Source organism: Egretta garzetta, unplaced genomic scaffold (genome assembly GCF_000687185.1).
Source record: "Egretta garzetta isolate BGI_Z169 unplaced genomic scaffold, ASM68718v1 scaffold75, whole genome shotgun sequence".
NCBI lineage: Eukaryota > Metazoa > Chordata > Aves > Pelecaniformes > Ardeidae > Egretta > Egretta garzetta.
In genome coordinates, this window is record NW_009259589.1 from 231,184 (window position 1) to 237,359 (window position 6,176).

At 44.8% G+C, this 6,176-nt stretch overlaps 1 protein-coding gene across 6 annotated transcripts in view; it reads right to left on the minus strand.

Annotated features, from left to right (window-relative positions):
* ST3GAL3 (ST3 beta-galactoside alpha-2,3-sialyltransferase 3) overlaps positions 1 to 6,176 on the minus strand; it is a 201,089-nt gene that overhangs the window by 51,437 nt on the left and 143,476 nt on the right. The window lies entirely within an intron of this gene.

Genomic DNA, 6,176 nt, shown 5'->3' on the forward strand with positions numbered 1-6,176 from the left:
CCCACTATCCCTTTCCCGCGTACGGTTAGGATGCTAGCTCCTACCAATTTTGAATAAAGATATATTTATTTCAGCCTCAAACCACTTAATTGCATTCTTCCCTTTTCTGCTAAATTAAAGCACCATCTACTGTCAGCAGTCCCTTCCACATCTGCATGTGATCCACTTACTGACAAACCACCGTGTGTAAACATCTGCTTCTAGGTGGATAATCAGTCATGGGTCAGACTGGTGAGCATGAGCCACTACACACGAGATAAAAGAACCAGTTCCACCAGCCAAAGCTGTTCCATCAGCCTCTCTTCATGGCCCTGCGCCCACACCGCACTTGTAGACTGATCAAAGCCCATTCTTAATTTTCTCTTGACCGTACGAACCAGAGCAAGCTCATTACATCTCTTACAGTATGGCAGCTCTCCTAGATCTTGAGTCACATTTGCAGTTATCTCTCTGAACCGTTTTCAACTTCTCCCCAAATCTCCGAAGCACTGACTCTGGAAGACCAGCATGCGGAGCTAATGCTTCTCAAAGCAGGGCCCCTTTTACACAGAGGTTTTATGTATATCATTCCAATGTTCTTTTTATAGTCATTGGTTTGCAGAAAATAATCCTCGTCTTGTAAGCACGATCTGTTGTCACCTCTGAGATGCCTGACTTTTGATTTGGCTCCAGTAAAGGATTCCTCAGGAAAGGGCCCTGTGAAAAGGTCTGGACTGACCCAGTCCTGCTACTCCATACTTCCCCAGTCTTTGGCTCTAGCAAATTTTCCTAGTGTAATTTTACATTTCCTACAGATTGGTTTTAACCACTGTGAACACCTGCTGGCAGGATTACACTAGAAGTGTCACTAAGGGATTAATTCTCAACCCTGACAGTAACTTTTTAAAGCTGTGTGACATATCCCACTCCTAAAAGGACATGTCTACAACAGTGTTATGTGGAATCAGCATATAATGGACTGAGACAAATAACTAATGCCTATCTTAAAAAGATTACCTTTATCAGTCAACCTTCTAGTTCATCTAAAAAACCCCACCTTCATCTACAGGACAAGGTTTCATTTCCACAAAATCCAAGATAACTGACATCAATTATGCTGCCATCCTAGCTCTGTTCCAGGTCTAACTTTCCAGGATTTTTCCTGCAAAACGGAGCTGATCAACTTACAGCCACCTCTTTGTCATTTCTCATACTTCTCCAGGAATGGCACAACATTTGCTGGTCTATCCAACATTCCAAGAAGGGTTACAAAGCAAACAGTAATAACAAAAAGAACTCTTCATTTAACTCTTTAAATACTCTTTAGTGCTTACTGATTTAAAAAGATATATAATTGTCATTTAACATTCTCACAGTTACTAATAAAATAGAGAAAGTACTTAATTGTTGCTGTACAATGGGACAACATCATTCTATCTTCACCCAAATAAATGAAACAAATACTTAACAGAATGGTTCTGCCTTCACTCATCATAACTGATAGGTTAATCACCTTTGCCCAGCTTCATGTCTGAACCACTCTTATACCCTGGTGGTCTTGACATATTCAGATGTGTCCTCCTTTTTCCTTAAGTCCACAGGTAAGACTTTTCATTAGTATCTTTTTGACACTAAGGTCTAATATTTGATCTTCTAGCAGCTTTTTCTTAAACGTCTTTCAAAGTCCTCTGCCCACTCTCCTTGCAAAGCTGCAAGCTTCTGTCACACACTCAGAAGACAGTGCTCAGGTGCAGATTGCTATCTTCAGGTGCACATGATGAAGATATGGTGAGTCTTGGACTTTGCCTGGGTTCTGCACATCAGGCACGTACATCAAGTCTGGGCAGCCAGGACTGTTTTGATCAAGACAGGCAGAAAGGTGAGCTGGCTTGGTCTCACCAGCTTTGGCAATCACACTGTGGGACAGTGAGAAGATTGCAGGGCCACCCTAATGGCACTGTGGAAGGGCAGCATTGGGCAGGGATGTCAGGCACCTGACTTCACATCCTGACCAGAAGTTTGGACACTTGGCACCAGCATAGCTGGGCTCCTTCACAGCCAGCACTGGCTGACAGTGCCTGAGCATGGGAAACCTGCAAACTCACTCCTGGCTCCAGGCAAGTTTCTGGCTGAAGAAACACACCGTGCAGGCAGCATCAGTTACAGCTCAATTGTTTCTCCACAAAGAAGTATGCAAACACCTTTTTGTTTGTTTACACAGGATGTCAAAGCTGTATTTCTTTACCAGAAGAGCTCAAGGACTGAACACATTGGACATAGTCCAGGTTCCAGTTTGCTACCAGGGTGGTAGGAAGGAGGGTCACGGACTCTCCACACCAGACAGACTTTCCCTAAAGCCCTAAGCTGGGAGCTGCAGCCAGAGGTACCTCTTCTTGACACAGATGCTCAGAGGTTGAGTTCATTTACACGAAACCCAGGATTCACACAGATCTTCTTGAACAATATAGCACTGAAAACACATCTATGCATTGTAGCAATTGCTGCTTCCTCTTATCAAAGCGCTTTAGGGATTTGTCAGGGGAAAAAAACCACAAAGTCTGCCTTTACGCAATTTTGGAACTAAAGGCTTTGAGGAAAGATATAACAGAATAATTAAAGAATACATCTTTAGGGTAACTGGTGCTTAGGGAGGCTTAGCATATTCTGGTTTGATCTGGCTGCTGCTACTTTAACTGGTGCTATAACCTGAGCCAGAGGGACGCACACGTCTCTCCTGCTCTGCCAAATTCTTTCCTCACTTGTTAGTTTATATACTTCATTAGTAAAGACTGTGTTAGTTATAAGCTCAAACTCCCAGTTTTCCTTCATCACCACCTGGAGGCAATACAAAAGGGTCAGTTGGGTTTTTATATTTATGTCTTTTCATAGGAAATTTACAGGTCATCACTGCAGAGATTTAACCCAAAAATCCACTGAAGTTCAGCCAGCAGAAGAGACATGGAACTAGAAGCCAAACCCTGATCGATTTTCAGAATGAGGAGCAGGCCACTGGAGGAGCCATCAAAGCAAGCAGTGAAAATGTCAGTGAGATAAATGAGCCTTGGAAAAGCCAACAGAGGGCAAGAGAACCCTCAAGTGTCAAAGACGAGGCTCACCGACACCTGCGTTAGGGAGAAAGACGTGCCAGCTCTGAAGGAAAAGGACACTGATTCTAGAGAAACTCCCCTGGATCCCCCATCTTTTCCAGAAAAGCTCAGAGCTGAGTTGCAAATACCCTCACAAACACAACGGCAGCTTTACCTACCTCCTGTCCTGGAGCCCAAGCAGGTTACTATAAGCAGTTTGAACACAAAGGTGCTATAGTAAGAAGTCATGAAGAAAACTAAGAAAGCACGGCATCGCTTACACTATGTTACAGGCGTGAACTATAGCATTTGTTCACATGCCCTCCAGCTGCTGCGAGTTATTAACACAACTCTACTCACAATGGAGGGATTAGTAGGAGTGAGTTGACAAAGCTGCTTTGGGATGATGAAAAGTGTACGCATACCTGGAAGGATTGAGTTTGCCTCATTTCAGCACCATATCGGTACATTGTGTGTCAGGAAAGGTGCATCAGGATGCCCTTTTGGCATGGAGGTAATCAAACAAACAAGTTCATTTCCAGGGCTTATGGGAGGCAAGTGAAGGTAACATCTCAAGGGACAGCTTTGTGAAGGAGAACAGAAATGGAGAAGCTTGGGTGGGGACAAGACCAAAGCCTTGGTGTAGATCCCCCACCATACAACTCTAATCCCCTCTTTCCTTCCTGTGCTCTCACGCACTGCTCTGACCTCACCCCTCCTGCCTTTCCCACCCTTCCCCCGGGAAAGCTGCGTTCAGCGTGTGGTTACATGAACACGCGCTTCAATAGCCTCAGTAGCACCCACCCTCCGAACCCAGCCCCAGCCCTCACCCTCCGCCTCGCGTGCTGCCGCTGCCACAGCGCTGTGCCAATGCCACTCTTCAGTGGAAGGGGAGCTCTGCAAATGACATCACCGGGGTGACTTGGGTTAAGAGAAAAACTTTTCAATTGGAATCATTTCAGTGACCCACTTTAAAGTCCCTCTTCAAACAACAGCAACAGCACAAGGAGAAGGTAGGGAGCTACAGTCTGAGAGCAGGCAGCAGCAGCTCTCATGTATATACGAGGCAGCAAATACAGCTTCTTAGACTGGCTTTGCCAACAGAGAAAATGTTGGTGTAACTCCATCCTGAAGAGAAGGTGAACCTGGAGCTTTTTCCCTGTGGCTAGAATCAGCCCACTAGACTTCTGAGTGCCTACAAGTGGAAGGGTTCACAAGATCTCCTAAGTCTGACCCCACCGACTTCAGCTGTATCTCTTATCTAACGCTTCTGCAACCAGGCAAATTTTTTCAGCCCTTAATCATAGAATGGTTTGGGTTGGAAGGGTCCTTTAAAGGTCCCTTAAGTCAGGTCCCCTCCAGTTGCTCCAAGGTGGTGAGTAAAGGGGAAAGATCTGGACTTTCTCCTTGACCAGCGAGCAGTAAGGGAGTGAGGAGAATCTCAAGGCTCTGCTCCCAGCACACTAGAGCTGCCACAGAGTGGAACCGTTGGGCTCTGCTTTGAGCTTGAGACAAGATGAGAAAGTAGCTAACCTTCCCTCATCAGTCTCCTCCATCAGCTCTTCTGGAATCCAAAATGGCAGATACCCAAACCCACTGTAATTCATTGATAATCACGGCTGAAGAACATTCCTGGAAGCATACCCAAGTCTTCATCTATGCCCTACTCACCAAGAAGGTTCCCAAGAGCAGCAGTGTGGCAGTAGCCTTAACACCTCCTACAGTACCCAAGCGCTCTCTCGTAATAACCCCTCTGTTGCAACTGCATCCACCTACTGCTTTAGGCTCTCTCTTTGTGCCCTGCTGTCCCAAGCCTTTCTTGTCCCTTTTTCCCACATCAGCTTCAATTTTTATCTTTCCTAAGACCTGCTCACAGGAGGACATCTGGGAGGTATTTGACTATTAGGCATATGTACTACACAACCAACATCCAGAGTACTTCCCCAAGATATCGGTGTGTTTACAAGCATACATATCACCAAACCCTGTTACTGCAATACTACAGAAATACATTTCTAGCCTGTTCCTTAGGTCTCGTTCACACTTGATATCTCAGGGACTTTGCATACGTTTCATGAAGGCTTGAGGTTCTTTCCTATCTCTGCACCAAACCCATTATAAAGAATGTAAACCCAAAGTGAGCAGCTCATCCTAGAGTGGCTATATTTCACAACCTCCTGAGAAACTACTTTTAAAAAACCTGAAATATTCCATTCCTCAAAAAACAGGTGAGCAGCAAGGGTCACAATTACATTAACCTTCACTGCAAGAATCTTCCACCTGCCCCCTGTCATTAACACTAATTTCCCATGAGCAACCTTCTGAAAGAGTCCGTATGTGGACTTTTCAACAGATTAAAATCTTAACTCTCCAACCAGAGCTGAGCTAAACCCCAGATGGGTGAGAGTCTGTTGTGTGCAAAATATCTAAGAAGGTAATTTGTAAAATGATTTTACCTTCTGGACATCATTTCTCACATTAATCCAAACTCTGAAGGCTAACCCTATCCCACATTGCTGTGAGGCAAGGCAAACTTCAAAGCAACCTAAATTAGCACAGCAGACTGCAAAAAATGAAGAATAAACTTTCACATAGAGAGTAACTCCCAACTCTAAGTACAGCAGGCAAGCTCTACCATCAACATGAGAGATGTGTAGAGCTACAGAAAGGCTGGAAAAGCTTATGAACTTTGTTGTGGAAAAGTGGGCAGAAGCGGAGCTGGGCCAGGAAATTAGACCAATGTGTTTAGAAAGCAGGAACTGTGGTGTTAGTCTGGGTTCAAGGAAGTACCACTGCCTGGAGAGAAGCAGTACCAGGACTTCGAAAAGAGATCATGCCCCAATAAAAATCTCTGACAGCTTCTGAAAGAAACCACCTCTAATCTGGGAGGTGGCACTAAACCAAAACTGCAGCACAAAGGGAAGGAATGACAGAAAAGCAAGGGTAAGAAAGATTAAAGGACTATCATTGGGGAGCTGATTGTAAACATGCCAGTGAGTTTCAGAAGCAACCTCTATAGCAGAACTGAAGAATCAAAGGAGCTTCTTCTGAAGGCATCAATTCAAAGGCCACAGGACCCAGGAGACTGCTATCGCATCCTGGCACAGGCTT